Source organism: Protopterus annectens, chromosome 17.part0, assembly GCF_019279795.1.
Source record: "Protopterus annectens isolate FY-2018-M chromosome 17.part0, PAN1.0, whole genome shotgun sequence".
In the NCBI taxonomy this organism is placed as follows: Eukaryota; Metazoa; Chordata; order Ceratodontiformes; family Protopteridae; genus Protopterus; species Protopterus annectens.
Genome location: NC_056751.1, coordinates 484482347 through 484506409, shown reverse-complemented (window position 1 = coordinate 484506409; position 24063 = coordinate 484482347).

Here is a 24063-nt window from a genome sequence, read left to right as displayed (position 1 = left end):
TGAACATGCAGGTCCAATTGCATAACAGCTGTTGGAGAAATCCAAATAAGACAATACCGATGTTTTTCTAAACTTGCTAAATCTCAAAAACATTCCTTGTGGTAATCATCTTGGTTCAAATGCCCAGAGACTTATTTCAAGACAAAGCAGAACCGCATTACCAATCAGCAGTCATTTATTGATTCCATGTGCTAAAAACTGTTGAAAGCATTTGCCCCAAAAGTCTTACTATGTTAAAACCAGCAAACCACTCTATTCTTTACAAAAATGGGAGATGGTGAGGATGTAGATGTCAAAAGGTTTTGATGGCATCAGATTTGTGAAAAGTGTCAAGAGCTGAGATCATACATTGTGGAATCACAGGGAATAGAATTTAGACAAAATCTGAAGCATTTGGTACCAGTGTCAGAGCCAGTGTTACAGCATCTTGCCCGAGACACACTAGTTCTCAGTGACTTGTCCAATGTTCCTGTTCCAGAGGACATTCCATCAGCAAGCCCTGTTTCTGAGATAATACACGAGAGTCCACTAGCAGAACATTCCCCAATGATTGTCCCTGTTGCTAAACCCAGTCCTAACTATTATATTACAAGATCAGGTTGCATCTCAAAACCTATTTCAGATACACAGCATCCTGAACATAACTGTTTAATTTTAGTGTCTGTATAATTGCATGCCCATTGAAATGTCATTGCTTATGACTCGGCTCAGTAAAGAGGGAGTATGTAGATCAGTGTCTGTGATATCTTTAAACAGCACTCCAGTCAGTGGGCACATGCATGTAAGTACTGAGCACATGCAAGCAAGAGTGCCATTTTGAGTGAGCCAGAGTGACAGCATGCATGTATGTAGTAAATCAGTTAAAGTTCAAGGTTCCTGCCATCCATCCTGATGTTTGTATCCAATAACCTACTTAAATGAACACCCAAGCCTCGTTGTCTTAATGTACATAAGACGAGTGACACCACTCAGACTGAACCCAAGGAGATTGCCAACCTGCTAGCTGACAGATTTGGTACAAACCTTACCCCCCGTTCTCACCAGCCATACCTCCAAAGCATACCTGACACCAATCATTTACCCAGTATCTCCAAAGAGCAGATCTTATCCACACTCTCTAAGACCAAAAACACAGCCTCTATGGGACCAATTAACATCCCAGGCTGCTTACTAAATAATCTAAAAGATGACCTAGCAGAACCACTTGGCACTCTTGTTATCCAAAACCTTAGCACTGGTTTTGTTCCAGCAAAGTGGAGAACAGCAACAGTAATCCCCTTGCACAAGGAAAGGGTCCATCAACCATCTCTAGGAACTCTAGACCCATAAGCCTAGCCAATCTTATCTGCAAGACCATGGAAATAATCATCATGGCTTTATCAACAAGGACATAAGCAACCTTCAAACTCTTGACCTGACCCAGTTTGTCTTTCAGGGTAAATCATGTTTATTAAATCTGCTGGACTAACTGTACAAACCACCTATCTTGACTTGGCTAAGGATTTTGAAACAATCCTCTACTTGAGGTATCATTAAGAAACTCTCCCAGCTGGAGATCAACCCATATGTCACTAGATGGGTAACCAACTGGCTCACTGAGAGAATATAACTGTCAAAGGTGGGAGTCTACCTCTACCAGTAGATCACTTACCAGTGGTGTGCCACAAGGATCTGTGATTGGCCCTGTACTATTTGGAATCTATTGCTTGGAAGTCCAGTCAAAAGCAGATGGCCTGTGGCTTACCAAGTTCACTCATTGCAAACTGGATGCAATAGAGTCCCCCAGTGATGTTAACATACTAAAAAAGAGGCTCACACAGACAAATGATTAGTGGCAAAGCCATGGACTAAAACTAAACTTAAAAGTGTGTTAACTTGCTCTTTGGCAAAGAGGAAGTCCATGCAAATGACAAAACTGACAGCAGCCTCCCAAGCTCAAACCCAGTGGTGCGTGATTTGGGAACACAGGTTGATAGCAATCTAAGCTTTCCATTTTGTGCATTTCATAAGAAAAGGCATTGCATCCAAGACTAAGGATGGTATAACTCCTCTGTACTTGATCTTCGTCAGACCACTAATAGAGTACAATGCTCCCTTTTGCATGTACTTCACCAGATACCTGCAGCAGCTGGAGAGACCACAGAGGTTTCTAACCAAGAAAATTCAGGGTCTGCAAAACATGACCCACATGGAAAGACTGAAAGCCCTGTCACTCTACTCTGTATGCCTGGATACACACCAACTGTACAAAAGTCTTGCTGTTAAATTATTCAACTATTAACTCAAATTAATTAACAGTAAAGAAACACTCAAATACTTGATTTATTCACAGAATACAAGACAAAGCTTTCGGGTAACACCCTTCATCAGTATACTAATAGCATATTAAACACAGTTTAAATAACCAATTCAGTAGAACACATGATACAACCATCCAATAAAAAATCAGTTTCAATTACATTTATTTTATTTTATTTTACATTTGTGGGGTGTCTGAGCCGAAAAGGCCCTTTTTCAGCAGAGGCCCAGGGAGAAAAGCTCCACAAAGAAAAATTACAGATACATTTAGTTATTTAGACATGATCAGTATACACACAAATTACAAAAGACATGTTTTTACAGTGGTAGGCGGCACATCAACAGTTTCAGTGGAGAGAACAAACAAAAAAATATTAATTTAAAATTAAGGTAATTCATAGATTTGTGGTGTACAGGAAATGTGGAACATAGGTAGAATACATACATAGTACACAGGTACAGTACATACACTGTAGATTAGCCAGTGTTTGTGAGTAAGATTGAAAACTATTATCAAGTACTCAAGATTTAGTATGTATACCTTATACAGCTGAAATGTGGAACATAGGTAGAATACATACATAGTACACAGGTACAGTACATACACTGTAGATTAGCCAGTGTTTGTGAGTAAGATTGAAAACTATTATCAAGTACTCAAGATTTAGTATGTATACCTTATACAGCTGAAATGTGGAACATAGGTAAAATACATACATAGTACACAGGTACAGTACATACACTGTAGATTAGCCAGTGTTTGTGAGTAAGATTGAGTAAGACTGAAAACTATTATCAAGTACTCAGGATTTAGTATGTATACCTTATCCACTTTCACCCGCGGTGGTGGTGCTGCGGTAGCATTGTCGCCTCACAGTAAGATGCTGTCTGGTTCGTTTCTCAGCTAGAGCGTCTTCTGCGTGGAGACATGTGTGAATGGGTGTACCCTCATTGGAGGTTGTGCATCAGGGCCGGTAACTAGGCACGTAAAAATCAACTACCAATCATTAGCGGACCGGAGTTCCGCTGTGGCGACCCCTAACCGGGAAAAGCCAAAGCAAACAAACAAACCTTATCCGCTTTCACTAGCCTGGGGGGCAATCATGGCACTGCCAACTTTGCTTGAGATGTTGCCTGATGAGGTCTTTAAAGGAGACTTTGGATGATGTGTTTTGAATGCTAGTGGGAACAGAGTTTCATTTTTTAGCCACTGAACTACTATATAGCGCATCTCCAAAGCTATTGTAGCTGTTGGTGACTTCTAGTAGTAGTTTGCTTGATGATCTAAGAGGCCTTTTGGCTGATGATGTACTAGGTTTTTGAGGGCAGGACACTTACTGGGGAGATAATAGATAGAATGACAGAGGCAGAGCTGATTGTAGGTTAGGAGGTTGGCCAGTTTAAGCCGGTGGAGCTGTCTTAAAGCAGTACAGTGAAAAGTTCTATATGAGCAATTTGCTGCAAAGTGGGCAATTCTGTTATAGCAGGCTTCCATTTTGCTTAGTTCAGTTTTGTTAAAATTAGAATGTGAGATGCATAGAGTAGGGTGGATAGAAGCTGGGAGTGAGCAATGGCTGATCTTGTCTTGTCGGTAAAAAATGGTTTGATACTGTACAGTGATCCCAGTTTGGCATGTACTTTTTTAATAGTTAAGTTGAGATGACTATCAAATTTTAGGTGGGAGTCTATGGATATTCCCAATAGCTTAGCCTGTGCTGCTGGAGCGATTGGAGTAGCGTTTGTGGAGTAGATAGTGAATTGACTGTTATCAGTGGTTTTATTAGAACTGGTTATAATCATAAGCTGAGTTTTCTTTGGATTGAGGATAAGTTGGGCTTTGGTAAGGTAGTTTTCAACATCAGAGAATGCTAGTTGAGTTGTTTGCAGGATGGTGGGAATGTTTTGTGTAGCACAGATTAAGGCAGTGTCATTTGCATACTGAATGATAGATGCATGCTGTGTGGAGGTATGGAGGTAATTTGTGAAGACTGTGAATAGTAGTGGTCCTAAGATAGAACCCTGTGGGACTCCTATAGTTATGGGCAACTGAGTAGAGAGAGAATTTTCCAATTTCACAGCTTGGTACCTGTCAGTTAAGTAGCATTGGGACCAGGTAAGAGTGGAATTTGATAGGTGATATCGGTTTAGTTTGTTTAGCAGGACTTTGTGTGAGACTGTGTCAAATGCTTTGGACATATCCAAAAAAAATAGTTGACACCTGTAGGCCTTCATTTTTGAGACTGTTTACTGTGTCTGTGAAGCAGAGGAGGGCTGTAGTGGTACTATGGGCAGGTCTGAAACCATGCTGAGTAGGTGACAGGATGTTGCTGTCTAGGAGATAGTTTAGCATCTGGGTATGGATGCATTTTTCTAGGATTTTGGCCAAGGGGGAGAGTAAAGCAATGGGCCTGTAGTTATTAAGTTCAGTGGAGGTCCCACCTTTATGTATGGGTGTAACATAGGATATTTTCCAGAGTTTGGGCACGTAGTTTTCAACAATTGATCTGTTTGAGAGTAGAGACTGGGATAGCAATAGCATCTGCTGTGAGTTTCAAGAAATAGCTGGGGAGTAGGTCGGCTGCTGTTGATGAGGTTTTTAGTTTGGAGAGCATGCTTTTGATTGAAGTGGTGGAAACTGTTTTGAGGGTAAAGCTTGTATTAGTGTTATTTGTGTTGGGGGGGATGGTGAGGAAGGAACTGTCCTGCAATACTAAGGATAGAATTGAGTTTACAAAGTGATAGCTGAATTGTGTTTCGATGGGAACTTTAGTGTCAGGGGTGGTTGGTTTGGGGGTAGCCTTTTGGGTGGATTTTAGTAGCTGGTTTACATTTTTCCCAAATTTTTGGGGGTTGTGTTGGTATTTAGTTTGTAATGTTGTGTAATAGGATTTTTTGTCCAGCCTAATGCATTTTTTGCATGGTTGTGCAGTTCTTGGTACTTAGTTAGGCTTTGTGTTTCTTTGTTTTTTTTTTTTTTTTTATAGTAAAGCCAGGCAGTGTCTCTGGACTTGAGGATTTGTTTGGTTTCTTTACTGAGCCAGGGGTTTGTAGAGGTTCTAACACTAATTTTGCTCAATGGAGCGACAGTGTCTAGGTGTTCTAGAAATGTTTTGTTGAAATATTCTACAGCCTAGTCAAGTGGGAGGGATTTTAGGGGGGGGGTCCAGTCACAGTTAGAGTAAAGTGTTGAGGACCTCAAGAGAGAATTTTTTTGTGTTTCTAGTGGATACAGAGTTATTGGTTTTGCATATGCTTGTTCTACTACGTATAAAGTATATTATGTTGTGGTGACTTAAGGTGTCTGGGAGACTGCCTGTGTGAGGTTACAAGGTGGGGCTGCTAGGACCCAGTCAAGGATAGATTCCCTTTTAGTTTTTTTATCACATCTAGTTGGAATTTGGACTAGCTGCTGGTAGCCATGGAGATTTATTAGATTACTTGGTGATTCTGATATACAGGTGAACTAATCTAGGTTGAAGTCCCCCAGAATAAGGGTTTCTTGTGAGTATATGGAAGAACACCAGGATAAGAAGTCTTCAAGGCTAGCAGGTGTATTACCAGGTGGAATATAGATCACAAATGTGGTGATGACCTTTTGAGGGTGAACTTGAGGTTGTGAGATAAGTATGTCCCAATTATTAGGGGAGGGCTGGGAGTTTGGTAATTGACTGACAGTTATGTTGGACTTGTACAGTAAGGCAGTTACACCCCCTTTACGAAGTAGTCTGTCTTATCTAATGATATTGTAGCCGGTAGGGAGAACTTCTGAGTTAGCTATGTTTTTATTTAACCAGGTTTCTGTTAAAGCAACTATGTCTGGAGAGTAGTGTGCTATTGTGGCCTGGAGTTCAAGTATTTTAGTTTTGATACTTTTAATATTAATATTTAGCATTAAAAGATGGTTGGTTTTGCTGATGTTGATTTGCCCAGGGATGAAGAAAGTGGGGGTGTTATGTTCTGACATTTGTGTTGGAGCAGTTTGTGTTGGACTTGATGGATTTGGGCCTGGGTTGGGGTGGATATCCCCACTTATGTTGAGCCTGGTGTTAAAATGGTTATATAGATGGAGTTTGGTGAGGAGTGTGAGAAAGTATTGTGTTTTTTTGGAGTAGGAATGAGAGCATATGTGTTTAGTTCTGAATTGGTCCATTATGTAGTTCTTGAACAATTGTGGGCAGATATTATTATAATGTGTGATGTCTGTATATGAGAGTGCATACTGTAGTGTTGTGCTACTAAGTTTAGGGATATTGCTTGTGGTGTTGTAAAGAATTATGAGAAGACAGGCTAAACTTAGTTGTGTGATAGTCATGGTTTTAAAGTTTAAGTTGGTTCTAGGTGGGGGGTCTGAATAGGAATTATAGGGTTCCACTATATGTGGCTGGGGAAGTAGTGTGGGTGATGTAAAAAATGCCTAGTGGGAATGAGAGTGATTGGGATTATTTTGTGTGGAACAAGTTGGTGTGGTATAATGTGATATGACTTGAGGTGATGTGAGGGTGAGCTGTGGGTGTGGCTGTGATTACTATAAATGTAGAGTTAGTGGGGGTGGGAGGGAATAGGGGGCAGGGAAGGGGAGCAGAGAGAGCCTGAGCATTAACAAGCTCACCAAGACTAGAGAAAAAAAGTAAGTATTTCTTTACAAATCTGAACGCTTTAAACAATTCCTCAGGTCTAATGGCTTACCAGCAAGCAGAATGTAATTGCTGAAGAGCACTTGTGTCCTAGTGGGAGACTAGAAATTTAAAGATGGGTCCATCCTCAGCAGGATTCTAATATAGACTTAGTATTGGGGGAGGGAGATTGCACAAGGGGTGTAGACCGGGTGGAATCCAAAGTACCCAGAGAGGCAATGAGTGGAAATCAGTGAAGGCCTCAGAGGGGTAAGTAATAATTCAAACTACCTGTAAAGTGAAGGAGAGAAGAGAGAGCAAAGTTTATTAAGGTTGAAAGTGTGTCTTCACATTGACTTGCTGATTAGTAACCAGTTTGTGCACAGATTAGAGTAGGGAGATACATTAGCAATGAAGGGGAATGTATAGAGATGCAACTAAACAGGTGGACCTCCAAGTGATACAAACTAAGGTAGAAAGCACTGAGAGGGCTGCTTGATGGTTAATTTAGTCACAGGGATCTGAATTAAATGTATACTGCCTATTGGACAGTTAGGATTACTGTACTAGCTTGGGGGGAGGACACAAGGCTACAACAGTCAGTTTTATTAGCAAGCTGAGAAATTACTAAGAAATACTGCTAATTTAATAGCTTCACTCTCATCAAACATACAAGTAGAATGCCTGGGTGAACTGACCCTGCTCTTGAGGCTCAAAATGTATATCCTTGTTTAGTTTGCAGTAGTGATTTCTTCTGATACTGTATGGGTGGAGTGGTATCTGCAGACTGCAGATTTCTTGTGTGTGCTCCTGCTCTTGAGGCTCAAAATCTATATCCTTGTTTAGTTTGCGGTAGTGATTCCTTCTTATACTGTACTGTATGGGTGGAGTGTTAGCCGCAGACTGCAGATTTGCTTGTGTGTGCTCAGCAAGCAGAATGTAATTGCTGAAGAGCACTTGTGTCCTGGTGGGAGACTAGAAATTTAAAGATCAATTAATCAGCCTTATAATGCTTAAAGAAACCATGTAAAATTTACATAAAATTTCATAGACATTTCATCAACATTTTTCATATATGAAAAACTGTCACTTATATTGCTTTTGTTTAGCTACCAAAATGGGATTTACATAAAATTTACATAAAATTTCATCAACATTTTTCATATATGAAAAACTGTCACTTATATTGCTTTTGTTTAGCTGCCAAAATGGGCTTTATGCTAAACAAATTGAAACCCAGGTATCTATCTGCCTCTAGCATAGTTATCCATTTGTATTCAGCTATATCCAACTTGTTATTAATGTCCCCACCTCTCATATCTATATGTAATACCTGTAGCACTTTAAATTTAAATGTGTGTGTTGGCCCTTTGTCCTTAAGAGGTTTGGCTACCACATTAATCATAACCATTCTTCTCACCTCTGATTTGTGTACGACTATACAATCTTTCAGACACCTAGAGCACCTACCTACATAGAAACTTTCCCATCGTATGCAGGTAGCTAAATATACTACCAATTCAGTGTTGCAAGTTGCATGACACTCCATCTTATATATTTCCATACTTACAGGATGTTTATACTCTATATCATTACATACAACTTTGCAGCAACTGCAATTATAACATGGTACAGTCCCATTTTTATTTGAAATTATTACTACTTTATTATTTAATCTAGTGTCTTTATAACATAATTCCCTCTTTAGATTTAGATGGTTCCTATGTGCAAATCTTGGTTTGTCTCTTAGGATAGGTATACTCTGTATCCCACAGGCTGTTGAGAGGTGACTTGTGCAGAGAGCAGTTTGACACTGCCCTAACGGAAATGCTGCACACCCACAAATCAAATGGAACAAGAGTCGCTCTCTCCAGGGATCTCCGCCTAGCCTGAGGCATCAATAGAACATCTCTGGAATAAACTTCTAATTCATGTGAAGCAGAGCTCCTCAATGATCCTATTGAAGCATAACCTAGACAATTGGATGGGAGGCTGTAAATTCAATCCTGGGTGTTGTGCCCATCCCTCATGGACAGGGGAAGTCAGTGATTATCATAGACTCACCCTGCAAATAGACCATCTAACCATGGTGATGATCATAGACTCACCCTGCAAATAGACCATCTAACCATGGTCAATTAGGGAACGTGTATAACATGACTAGGCTTATAAAGGCCTTAGGGCCATTAGCCTAGTAACTTCCTATAAATCCTCCACCCAGAGATCGCTACCTTATTACTTATATTACTTTACACTCCTTCCTTTACCTGTAGCACACCTAGGCTTATTTTGACAATCTGTCATACAGACATTTATCAGGCTTTGCTCTGTACTGTATCCTACTGATTTTACTCCTGTCTGCAGTACTGTTTTTTTTCCTTTAGTCACATCCATACAATACACCTCTACTGGGAATCCCCTTCTAGTGCTACTTCACTTCCTTGTTCCAGTTCTCTTTGGGTCATAAGTTTTTTTTTACCTCTTTCTGCTTTGGTGGTATCTGTTTGCTCCTGGATCATGCCCTTGGTAATATCCGCATTTTTCCAAGCATTTCTTTTTTTTTCTCTTGCTTACCTGCTGCTTTAACTCATACTGCATGCCCTCCTCTAATAGTCCCTCCTGTCAGTTGACATCAACTCTCATCTGTTGCATTCCTCTGGTCTTCTTGCCAGTTAGTCTGTTTCCACTTGTGTTTACTCCATTCCTTGTTGTGATTGACAGTTTAGCAGTGATTGTCATCATATGATTTGTAGGACTTCCCTGATGCTCCGCCCACCCCATTTACGTCATGTCACTCATTTTGTGCTGAAGCCTCCAGTGTATATGTTCTACATCCTCAAGTTTCTGTTAGTTGTGATCTTACTCAAAAGCATACACCACAAGTCTCTGTGCCCTTTTTCCTGGCAGGCCAGTATGATGGAAACAGCAGACTGGATTGCATTCCCTATAATGGAGATAATTATGAATGCAGTCAGATCTGTTCATCTAGTGAGGAACAGTTCAGAAAAATCAGGTAAAATTTTAATCTTGTATTTATCCAAATGTGGTGTGTATATATATATATATATATATATATATATATATATATATATATATATATATATATATATATACGCACACACTAGGATCTACTGGTAATTGAGCAGCTAAGCAATTTATGTGGAATGTGGAGTCAATGGTCTGTTATAATATCCAATAGATCCTAAAAGTCCATACTCTGTAATGTAGGGAATATGATACACTTCCTATGGAACTGTGTTTACTGTCAAATCCCTTATTAGTTCAGTTCTCTGTAAGGCATATTTAGTCTGTGTATATGGACAGTACTTTTTATGAAATGTTTTACTTGTCACAAACTATGCATGTTTAGCTCCCTTCTTTTGCTTCCCATTGCCCTTTACAGCATTTTTGACATATACTGTCACTTGCCACTGCTGACAGGAAAGTAAGAATATTTTTATTGCTGCAGTGCTCAACTTCTCAAACTTCTGGCTGCAGTGCATTTGTATATATTTTTATTTATTTATTTTTTTTTATTTTTCATCACTTGTTCATTTTTGGAGAATCACCCCCACATCCATAATTTTTTCATTTTTGAACTAGGTACTATCTTGCAGTAGCAATAGTCATGTCCCATTCAGTATAGGTTACTACAAGGCTAACTGCCCTTGGGAGCCATTTTTTAAGCCTAGTCAATTATCCTTTGTGAGACGTAAACCCTGCACCTTGTGTTTGTAAGGCAAACACCTTAACCGTTAGGCCACCCTCTCACCCCCTGTATAATTGCATACTTCTCCCTCTCTCTCTTCGTTTGCTGCTCTCCATCTTACTCAGTTTGCATCAGTCTGTTTTTCTTGCTGCTTTTTAGGTGATTTGTTTTCAAGTCTTGATCTATTCATAATTTTCAGCTTCATTGGCATATAAACAAAGATCTGGTTATACAGTTTCTTTTCATAGTTTTCAGCTTCATTGGGTTATAAACAAAGATCTGGTTATACAGTTTCTTTGGTAATGGCTTCACAAGGTTTGCAAACTGCTAATCACAAATGACAAAAGCAAAAATAAGAAAATGAGTGTGGCCCACCTTCAGGATCAGAATACAATTGCATCAAATCATTTATGATTAATATTACATTTTTTTAAATAAAAGGTGAAATGACTCAGAAATGCAGTACCATTTGAAACTTCAGTATAAATGTAATTACATAAAGACTTCTCTTCAAAGTTGCTGTGGTTTACAACTAAAAAATGTTTCCAGAAGCTAGACACTTACAGTTCTATAGTCATTAAAACGTTGTGATTGTTATAGTTACGCTGCATGTATTACACACGAAGGATAAAACTAACAAGTACAGGGACTTGTTTTATACAACTGCTCTGCTATACTGTTATTTTGGTGTACTATTTGATGCAGGTTTGGCAGAATATGATTTCAGTCTGTGTACGCTATGTAACTGGGGAAATTGGTTATAAAACACAAAAGAAATGTTTACCATACATTGCAACCCCCCCCCCCCGAAAAGTAGTGAAGAGAAAGTTATAAACATCACTGCTGTTAGGTCTCAAATGACTTTCTGGAAAGCAATGACTGTATCTAGAGAAACTGGATGTTGATGAGAATGTCATGTATGTCAAATTTCTGCTTACTGCATTTGCTGTATTTGTTTTTAGTACATAAACATTATAATGATTGCTAAAAATTATTAATAAGCCCCAGTATAAGAAATAATGGTTGCCAAAAATGAATAAGCACCAATAAGAAATATATTTTAGTTGCATTTCCATTTCCTGATGGAAAAAAGCATGTATTTGTCAATACTGAAGTGATGATATTACAGAGAGACAAGACAGAAAGCACTGTCCTGAGATAAATATTTAAAAAAACATTTGATTCAGTTCCTATGCCATGTGCAAAGTATTTTATTTTTCCTGTGCTCTCGTCCAGTTTAACTTAGTTGAGCATTGAGCGGGTGCAGACTAAATATAATTGTGTATAACACTAACACATGCATACAACAGTGCCATAATAGTTCTTTATTTTCCTTCATACCCATTTTCCAAAGAAAGTTGATATTAATCTTTTTTTCCATTCTGTAATACAGAAAAAGAATTAGGCATACATTGAGTTATTTTGATGCAGATTCCTTTTCAGGAGTTCTTCTTATTTCTGTTGCCTACTTTCATACCATTTTTCGTAAATATGTCCTGATGTATGCATTTTTTAAGACCTATAAACAGAATTTAAGTTGAGACTGAGACCATTGTGTTCCCTGCATGCTTGTGGTCACCTATGAAAAGAGGTTCAGATCCACCACAAAAAATATTTGAAAGGATGCTGGAGTTATGAAAAACTGAAACTCTGTATAGTTTACCTGATACCTCATGATGACATTTGGGCAATGCTGAGGAATAAAATAGTTGTTCATGTTTATTTAATCTGATAATTTTGTTCTTGACTTAAACCAGTAAGGAACAAAAACACCTCTTGTCTCTCACCAACACTCAAGTCTTTGGTCTTCATTTGTTCATTGTGTTGCCTTTGTTTTCATTAATGATATTTTCATTTAGAAGACTCGACAGGGAGATCTTTCAGATCTGTTTAGCAGCAGTTCCTTATTCACAGAGGATATAGTATATACCATGGCTACCCCATTCAAGTATTAATTCTCCTTATTCAAATTGTAAATGTCTAAGTGGGACTTTTGACTTGAAACTCATTTATACTTAGCAGCAGTGCTGTCTTCAATGATGCATCTCTCTGCCTTATTTAATGGCATTAAACACTTACCACCCCCTCCACTGTCTGATATCTTGCTAATATGAGGATTGAGATATGAACTTGTATGTGATATTGCCATGCAAAAGGCTCTCAGATATCTGACATTTTTATTTATATCCCATCCTTTCACTGAGTATATACTGAATTTCCCTCATCATGCCCTCATTTAGTTACTACCTTGAATCATCTGTATTACATTTCTAGAGACTGTTGCATTGACACTTTTTTCCCATTTATTTGCGTTCCACTTAATTTTATTTTACTTTTAAAGTTTATGAACCCAGAGATGTGTGACAAAGGATGAGACATTCTAAAATCATAACTTCAGACCGAGTACCCATGCATTATAAAACATTTCTCTGAGTTGTTCCCTGCAGATGCATTACTTAATATAGCCAAAAGATTTTCATATTCCTGCTGCAGCTTTGATTAAATAGCATATTGGGAAGATCTACTTAAAGTACTGAACCTGGTTGGATAGCCCATAAAGCAAAGATTAATAGACCTTATGTTCAGATTTTAAACTACATATGTTCATGCTTTATGCGAAATTTTATAGAATGCTACATGATCAGTTGCTGTAACGCATGTTAAGTAAGCTCTGTTTTCCATTTTGAACTTAAGGATGTCATAATGTATGTATAGTAGAACTCTCTGGAATTGCTTAGTTGTATTCTAGTTTTGTATTTGAATTGCTTTTCTGTATATTGTCTGGTTAAAATAGTAATGGATACATGAATAAGAATGACTGGCTAAAGTAGTTTATTCAATCTTATTTGTCCATTATAAACAACCTATTCATAAATATAAGTGATGCATAAACTGTATCCAGGTGCAGCAATATAACTACACTTTAAAACCATAAAGAAATAGCTTATACTTCAAAATACTTAAATGATACTATTCTGGGTCCAGAAACTGAAATCCAAAGATAAATGTGATTTCCAGGCCTTGTAATGCATATATGCATAGCCTAGTAAAGTGCACATAAATAAAATATCTTGTCACAAGGCATGCTTGTTTCATATTGCAACTTACCTCATCAATAAATTAATTATTTTGTAGTGCATGGAGCATGGTGGTTATGCTTTAATATTCAGAAAAAGACAAACCATTTAAGAACTAAAGTGGAGTGAGACCCTGATCTTAAGTGTTAAGGATCATCTGCTTAAGTTAAGGTCTGGTCACAGGCTAGGCAATAAAATCTGCCAGTATTAACCTACAAATGATTGTGATAGAGCAAAAGATATGCTTCTTGCTGTCCGTAAAGATAAGGTAACCTAGCTTCCTCTTATATACATAAACAGGAAGTGTGTTCATCTGCATTTTCTACAGAAGACAGTATAAAATGTAAATGTATGGAATTATTTGGTGATTTCAATGCTCCTCTTCTTTTAAAGCCACAGATTTTAAGAGTAACGACAAAAATCTGAAGCTATAATCTGGACATTCTGTGAACACCTGGACAACTGAGAGGTATGAAAGGTGATTGCAAACATAAGGGACTATATTACACTGGCTTTCTGACAGTGACAACTAAGTGTTTTACTGTTTTGAAAGTCGACAAAACACTTTTTTTTTTTTTGCTGTAACTAGTAATGCATTGAGCAGATAAAGCTCCATGCACTATAAGCAATTATGATTGGGTTACCGATTCTGTTCTACAATTGTGTGTTCTTGACATGGATGGCAAGATGCATCTCAATAAAGACCTCCATGTCTCAAACACACAAAATAGAATCCATGACCTGCTCAATAATCCTCTATAATATGCACTGCTAGCCATTAAGGCTAAAATATGTAAATCTGCATGCTAGGGACTAATACAGCTATTGCTGTTATGTACAGTGAAAGTATTACACATAGAATTTACTTTCTGTGATGTTATTGCCAGCAGATACACCATAGTCTTGTCACTCTTATTCATTATTTATGTATCTGTAAATTTGTCCATAACTTTTTTTTTCCTTTTGAGGGTCCACATCCATGTGTACCCTTTTCAGGCATGACACTACAAAGTCTGTAAGCCTACCTTCGCTCCATTACTACAAATAATTAAAATCCCTAACAAGAACTTTACACTATTTGTAACACAAGAGAATACTAAAAAGGATGGAAATCTGCCTGACTCAGACTTGTAGAGATTACAAACTATGTAATAATTCAATTAAACTTTTGGCAGCTGTCATTCTAGTACATGTTACTACATGGGTATCGTGGTGTTCCACATCTGAATGAGTATGTTACTATTTGGGTATCCTGGTGTTCCACATCTGAATGAGTACTGCTTTTTATCAACCTGCAATAATCTAAAATCTGATTTGTGTCCATGAATTGTATCACTAGATTTCATTATCATTTTGGACTACATAACTCCAGCAGGACAACATAAATGAGTTAATATTTTTAGGTAGAAAAGTAAAAGCATATTTATAAAGAATTTTTATTTGAGAAGTTGAGATTATATTTGATAACTCCCTTCCTTTAGAAATTACTTTGTAATATTTTTCTAATTTGAATGTTTCTTCTCACTCCAGTTGCATCTTTCTCTTTTGTGTCCCTTTCCGGTATCCATGAGAGTAAAAAGTTAATTGTCCTTTGCTTTCCATAACCTTTAGTTAAACATTGTCCATAGACTTGATTATCTAAGAATTCAACGTTAGACTGGTCAGTGGCCCGATGAGATTCAGATCACTGCTGCAGATGGAGGTGCCACCACCAGCATGGCACTCTTCCTTTAAACTTGGTACCACTTCATTACTAAGCTATTATTGATTTTATTCTTAATAAATTGTTACCAGACCTGAGAACAATTTGGTACACTGTTCACAAAACTCATTATTCATCAACGTCTTTTTAATATTTCCTGCAATTTATTGAAATAATGCTTGTAATGTCTACTTACTGGTTTGGATTATCCTCTGACTTATAATGCTCTTTTCTTGTCTGTTTCTTGTATTTTACTTCTTGATCTGGTTATGAACTGGATTCAACTTTTGTTGAGTGGATTTCTCTCCACATCAACAAATTTATCATTCAGATATCACAGGGATAATATTATACAAGGATCATATATTTAAGTCACTTTGCAGCAACATTTAAACAATGAAGTCTCATTAATTACTGAATAGTTTATACATGGAAATATTTTCATATGAAGAATATGAATCTGTTAAATTTTTATTCATTTCTATCGATTTAATATGCAAGGGCAAGTTTAAATTTGAAAAGGAGAGAAATACAAAAATGCTTTGACGGTTTGATTTTTTCTGCAGAATATTTGGAATGAAAGATTTGCTATAAAGAGTATGACAAGGTGTCGTGTAACTGTATTTTTGTACAAATAAAGAACAGCTGTTCAGGATATTAACTGTAATACCAGTGTGAAGTATATTGTGCTGTAGCCAGTCATGTGAACCTTTTGATATGGGTAAAACCAATCAGTAGTTAAATGTGTGTATTCTCGAGCATTTGAGACAAGTTCAGAATTCTGTTTTGCAGGTTTTATATTAAACAAAAACATCTGAAGTTCTATTAACGAGTTTCTGGGAGAGTTTGCAAAAGATTCAGAAGGATTTATATGATCGATTGACTAGATTGCAGAGGACATATTTGAATGAAGTGCTTATTTACATACTGGTTTATATGGAGGAGTCACATTAAGAACAAAATGGTATAGAAGGGGTACTGTTCAGCAGAATAGCTAGTTTATTTGGCTACCTTGGCAGTCCACCAGACTTGTGGCACCTTAAACTTAAAGAACAAAATAAAGCACTTTCAAATCAATAACAGTATATACTTGCAAGTGTTTAAATTACTTGATGGACTGCATCTGTGGTGAATTACGGTACTTACTGAAATGTTCATTCCATTTTGACATTTATGATCACAAATTATGCCCGCTGACAGCTTGTGCCTGGAACAGTTAACCCCCTTTGCCTCATAATAGCTACTATTCTGTGAATACCAAAGAAGATTGCCATTCAGCATTTCAGTACTCAGAATCTGTGTACCTCTTTTGGAAGTAAACAGCAGATAAATGGTATTTTTCCCTATGCATGTGGTTTAAAGTGACCGAATGATTAAACCACTTTTATATACATATGGATGAATTCCATCTATTATTTCTGGGGTTTTACTTGAATAAGTCTGCAAATGTAACTCTACTTGGCTAGGCTGCAGATAAGTAAACTTGATAACATCTATATAGTCTGATCTCAAAATCCTATCCCACTACACTTGCAAAGTAACCGAGTATGGTAGAGCTAATTTCAAAGTGCCATACTGAATTTTGGACTGTTGTAGATGTTTACAATTAGAACTGGCTTAGGAACTCATCTCCTGATGAGAAAGAAATGGTGCTGCTATTGCTCTAGGCAAAATGTACTATTTTACAGCAGGTTAGTGTGATTTTTTTTTTTTAAACTGGATTTTTTCTGGTTTGTTTGCTTAACTTAGAATGTTTGCAGGCATTAAAGCTCTACTTGTCTGGACTTGTGGCTACATGATCACATCTGAGGACATCTCCTCAAATATGACTTCAAAACCTATACCTCAGAGGTGTTGGGTAGTCCACAGCATAGTTTCTCATTTTTGAACTATTTTGTAGCTCCAAGTGTTTGTATCTTCTGTTTTTGCAAAAACATCTGTAGGAGGTGTTTTACCTTTGACATTATCACTGTATGCTAAACTGAATCCCATGCAAAAGTACAAAACAATACTCAATTGAGCACAGTTGTGATCTGTTACAGACACATGAGCACAGATGCTGAGACTTGCACCTTATTTTGACACTTGGACATAGCCTTGCAAAGTTGCTGACAACTACTGAGCACATCTGCAATTAGTAGCTGCATCTAGTGCAGATTTCTGCCCTTGTTACTGAGCACATCTGCAATTAGTATCTGCATCTAGTGCAGATTGCTGCCCTTGTTATATGCATAATGCACACTGCTCCTTTTCATTTGTCTCCTGTTGTTGAATCCAGGCCAAACTATTTAATACTATTAACAATTTAGTACTATAAATTGCCTCAATACTTCCACTTGAGTTATTGCTTCCAGTATCCAAAAAGTTACTATTGCTTTACAGACTTTGCATCAACATTTGCTGCTGGTGATTGCATTATGATTGGAAATCTTTGAAATGCGGCACCCACACCTATTTGGCATTCATATTGTATTCACAAATTGTACTACTGCTGTTAGTATACTGTATTTTCAACTGCTGCTACTGATTCACTCATTACATCCTTCTAATATATTTGTCATTCTGGTACAAGTAACTCACTGTGATAAAACCCTTGGCTGTCATGGAAACCATGCCAGATTGCTTCTTTTAAACTAATTGCTGTGACTGCCCTCACTACAATTATAATTTCCGTATTCCTGCTACTTCTTATGTTGCATCTCTCTTGTTGCATAACCCGAGGCAGACTCTCAATCATAGAAATCGGAACCTGACATCAACTACAGTTCTCCAGCTGAATTAAGTTGTATATGCCAAATCACTTGACAGTACTTGTGTACCTATTGCTGTGTAAATTGTGCTACCCTATTTTATTTTTGGTACTATTAACTGTATTGTACCATCTTATTTCACTGTCAAACCTTATTTACTTTTCCTATTAATGATTAATATAAAACTGTCCCTACAACAAAACTCTTCAGTGTACTCTTTAGCACCAGACTATACAAACCACTAGGGGCTGTATAAATCTCTATTTGTAGCCAGCCTGATAGCACTAGGCACCCTGAGATGATGTAACAGTTGTCACATGCTTACTGGTAACCATTCACTTTTCCATTAGAGGAGTCCATATGTGACAGGCGCAAGAGGGCTGTGGAGATCGAGTGTGTTTTTTTCCTCAGAGGTCTCCTTTGTTTGGGTATGTTTATGTGCAGGACCTCTGCATATATAGGTGTGTGTTGCATAGGTGTAGGTTGTGATTGATGTGTAGTGATTGTGTTGACAACCTTTTCTGTGCCAGGTATACTGGCTTAAGGGAGAGAGAGCTTGGACTCTAGGTTCCTAATGTAATTGCATCTCTCACAAATTGTGTTTCTAGGTGGTATAAGTAGATGATTGTCCATGTACATGAGGCAGTTGTTACACTGTCTCAGGATGCCCATATCAACCAGACTGGCAGGAAAAACTATAGGAAATTGTCCATCCATATTTGTCAGAATCTCAGGGAGAAAGGCCAGGGAGAGCTAAGGGGTGGGCCTAAAGCCCAAGTTCTTAAACCATAACTAATAGCGTATAATAACACTCAAGAATAATGCTTCATCTAGACAGGTTATAAACAAGTAGTAATAAATGCAACAGAAAATATGCAGTTGAACACTTTAGAAAGCAGACAGCATGTAGTAGGAAAAAGCAAAACAAATGAAGTAACAGAGTAGTAGGAAGAAACACAAATTAGAAAAAAATATAAGCTGCTGAATAAAGTGTCTTTAAAAGTGGAAAGGGAGAAAGCAGGAACAGAAAATATTTCAAGGCTAAGGTACAAAGGGTTTGGCTTTCCCAAATAATCTCTGTATTGGGTAGAATGAGCTAAACAGATGGGACTGGGAGGAGTGTCCAGGATTAGATTTACAGTATGGGCAGATAACTGCAAAAGCCACCAACTTTAAGAACACAACAGCAATAGGCTGGGAGGGTGGGAGAAAAAAAAAAGTTTCAGCACAGATCAGAAAACAAAATTCAGCCTGCAAATGTATAAATAACTCAAACAAAAATACAGACAATGCAGAACGCTGAACAGTTAAAATGCCAAAATATATACTTATTAGCTGTATATTTACAGATTGAGAAGCACTATGACAGAACACAAGGAGATTCTTGCAATGATATCTAAATTCCAAGCTAGCTGTCCTTGTGGGCAATTTTACTCCTAGCCAATTTATCTTTCAAAGTTGAGAATCAAACCTGTACCTTGTGTATGTGGGGTAAACACCTTAACACTTAGATTAACCTCCATCCTTTTTGTTTAGATGTATTGCTCTATAAAGAGAACCTAGTTTGCAGTGTCGTTTTGACTGTGTTATCAATGCTCAGATCAAATTTTAACTTTTCATCAATGATGACTTCTAGTAATTTTGTGTTTGTAACATTTTTATTTTTTTGTGTTTGAGGAGATATTAAGGTCAGTATTGTTTTATGTTTATATGAATGAATAAGATTAGATTAATTTTGTTGGTATTTTTAAGAAAATAATTGTTTAGTAATTTTTCTATAGAGATGTAATGGTTTCTAAGGTTGTAAGATTTGGGGATGAGCAAACTTAAGTCATCAGCATATTGTATTATTGTGATGAGTTTTTAATCCTTTTGCACGTCATTAATGAAGATAATTGAAAAGTATTGACCCAAGTTTGAAACCTTCAGGTAGTCCTATAATGACTGGTAGTACCTACTGGGAAGTCGGTCCATTTCAGACTTGGTGCAATTGTTTAGGTAGCTGGTGAAGCAACTAGTTGAGGGAGCTGTGAGGCCAATATTTAGTCTTTGGAGGGCTAAAGGTTTTTTAGCACAGGGAAAGTGGAATACTTCTCATTACAAAAAGGAGAATTTCTTTAAAAAGTGTTTGAACAACAAATCAAATAGTATTAACTTTAACAAAGTTAGCTTTTGGTAGATGATGGTCATTAATTTCAAATACAAGTAATCTGTTATTTCATCAAAAGTCAAATAGCCCACTTGAACGGTACATCCAGACATCTGAACCTCCTTCAGCAAATAAAATATTCATGGTGGAGAGAACGATTTGTCAAATAGACTACCCCTTTTCTGGAACACACTTCATCTCAAGATCTAGAAATATGATAGAGTATCATGCTTTAATTAGAAATTAGACAATAGGTTGGGGATTCATAAATTCATCCCTGTTATGACTGGCCTATTGTACCTTGAAGAAGAGGTGAGGTATAAGGCGGAGTACTAGCAAGGCAATAATGGACACATGGACCAGTTGCCTTTCACATTTTGATTCCAAGATATACTGCGGTTTAAGCAAAGTCAGGAAAATAATTTTTAGATTTACTTATCAGAATGATTGCATTATTCATAGGTTAAGCAAAATAGGAATACGTGGGACAATTATTTCATGATCCTGACTTGAAACTTGTTTACTAGCTTGACTAAATGTCTGTAGACCATACATTTTTTAAGAAAATTTTCAAGCTTCTGTAATGCCATGAATTAGGAGAAAATGGAATTCTGGAAATAGTTCACAGTGAAATCACAATAACTATGAGGACATACATTTATTTACGAAGCATTTTAGAATCTTCAGCATTTTGACAGCCCAGACCTTGTAAAGTATATCAGTATTAGTTTGAATAATATGAATTTAAAGCTTCTATTACAGGAATGCCAATGAACTATATAAGTAAATGGCTAGCTCAGGTGAAGACTTCAGAAGTGAAGGTATAATCTGCTTGTTAACATAAGGAATGCAGTGATTATACACTTTTATATGACAAAAACTCTATATGGGTGACAGCATCATTGGTACAATTTTTTTTTTTACTACATACAAGGTCAAAGTTATCAACTGCATTGAAAATAAAGCTGGAACCATGGTAAACATCACTAATAAATGAAGCAAACCCTGGTAAACAGCTCTGAATCTGAGAACACACCACAAAAAAGAACCAACACCAGAAGAAACAGCAGTATTAAGTTTTTATTCCACAGAATTGAGTGCTTCCATCTCACTGGAAGGCTTCTGCAAAATAAAAGACGTTCTGTTTTTCACTAGATTTATATATCGGTGATATGTTCTCAGATTTGGAGGTGTGTTTAGCAACTACATTGCCTGGAAATAAAATTAAAATTTGCATTTTTAATGGATTTTTTTAAATGAGGTACAGTGGTCTACAACATTACTTTCAACCTGCAGCAGGCATTGAAAATAGGAACAAGGGCCCTTGTAAAATAAGAACATCCAGCATAAAAAAATAAAATCCTGTATATTTAATTTGTAAAACATTTGAACACCAAATAGCACATAACTCTGCATCAAGTAGGAATGTGAGATAACACTCAGAAACATGTTTAACACAGATTGACAAAAATGATGGGAAAATATAAACACACTATCAAACAGTGCAAATTCTGTAGACTTTAACAAACTATATTGCAAAATTCCACCACACAATGTAATTTATTTTTGTTTCTGAAAAAGGGAGATGCGAGACTTGTATCCACTTTTTATAAATTACTGCCACTTCTATGTTGGTTATATAATGTGGTTTTCTATGTAGTAGACCGCTTCAAATATTACAGATGGCTAGGGGGATTCAGAAAATTGTAATAAGGGGTAAATCAAGCATGAAAACCAGGGCATACGTCCAAAAAGCAAGGTCTTCCAAAATACAGATAGCTGATAGCTGAGAAGTCTGATCTGCTGTCTTGCGAAAATATATATAAGCCATAAATAGAAAAGCTTTGACATTTCTTTTTGAAACCCATTACCTTTTGTAGTTACTCTAGTTAATCTATACACTTAAGGAGTACAGAATCTGTGCAATGATTTTGCAGTTCAAAACAAGCATTTTTGCAGGCTGGTATTCTACCCTGACCACTCTTCAAGAGGCAACTTTAACTCAAGGAATAAGTGATCATTCTTAAAACATGAAAATAAAAAGTTCTCATTCCCTGACCTCCATCAGTTTTTCAGCATATTTAACATTTCTATCATCAAGACATCAGTATGATAATTAAACTGGTATGCCATTTGTGATCAAAACTGAAGTGCTTAGCACTCCTTGTGGGGACTAAACTATAACAGCTGCTTGCAGTTTAAGAAGGATGTTTTTTAGAGGTGAAATACTTTATGGCTATGTATGTGGCATAAATTATTTGCTATAGTGTTAAATTAAGGATCCAAAATCAGAAAAAAGGCCAGCACCAAGGAAGGTTCAAAAGTAGTTTAATAAAACTGAAACTAGACCGGTTTCAGCAGCAAGGCTTTCCTCAGTAGTATAGTCAGCAAAAAGCACTTAGTCATCATCTTATATAATGTTCTTTAAGGCATCTATATGACATCACTTCCTGATAAGTCAAAAATGCAAACAAGGCAAAAGTAATTGAAAAATACAATCAGGCCAAAGTAATTGAAAAATACATAGTTCAGTAAACAAAAAAGTTTGCCTGAGTTGCATGCATATCTCCAGATTATAATGAAAAAATCCAAAGAGACACAGTATACTGGTATATCAATGATAATAAACAAACTTAATAAAAAACATACAATAAAGGGTAAATGCCCAGAAATAAACCCGAAACAAAAGTCAGGTTATAAGAATTCTGGTGTTGAATACCAGCCACAGTATCCTAAAATGAGCTGAAATGCAAAAACCTAAGCAATGCAACCTGATAAGAAATAAGTACATATACGTAATGCAAGTATTGATTAATTACAAATTATAATTTATCATTTAATCCAGGAGGGAAAAGCCCCCCAAGTTTAATGATCCACCTTTTTTCTTTGGTATTTAGGATATCATGCCAACCTGTTTTAAAAGAACGATTCCCTATGATATGATCAATGATGGTGAATGTAAATTTGGCAGTGGGATGTTTGATAACATGTCTATATAGTGCATTAGTTAATCTTCTGTTTCTAATGTCACCAAGGTGTTCAGAGATCCTGACACGAAACTGTCTAGACGTTTGGCCAATATAAAATGCATGACATGTACATGTGGCAAGATAAATAATCCAGTCTGAACTGCAGTTACCAAAATACTGTATGTCGATATTTGTCCAGTGTTCCTACTAGTGAAAGAAGTAGTTTTAAAAATATAGTTACAAAACTGCAATGTCCACATGGATAAATGCCTGAAAGTTTATCTCCAGTAAGTGTTCTTTGAGTTGGAGTGTGATCCATGACCCTGGTTTTTATAGTGTGAAAATAAATTCCCTAAAGTTTTGCCTTTCCTATAGGAAAAATAACATCGCTCTCCGAGATAATCTTCCAACAATGGATGAGAATTCAATATATTCCAATGAGTATTGATAATATTTACTAAATTGGCACTATTCCTGCCATAAGTGGTGACAAATCTACATACATCTGATTCCTCATTATGAGTTTTAGTATTGTATTGGAGAAGAGAATCCCTGGATTTAGCATTACTAAATTGACTGCTGACTCAATAGTACGAGTGGAATAACCTCTGGACAAAAATCTCTTGGTTAGATCCATTTGATGACTCTGAAGATCATCCACTGAGGAACAAATCCTTTTCATCCGCACAAACTGTGATTTCGGTATGTTCAATAATATGTTTCGGATGAAAACTATCAGCATGTAGAAGGGTATTATATTGTGAGAATTTTCTGTGTACGGACGTTCTAAGAGTGT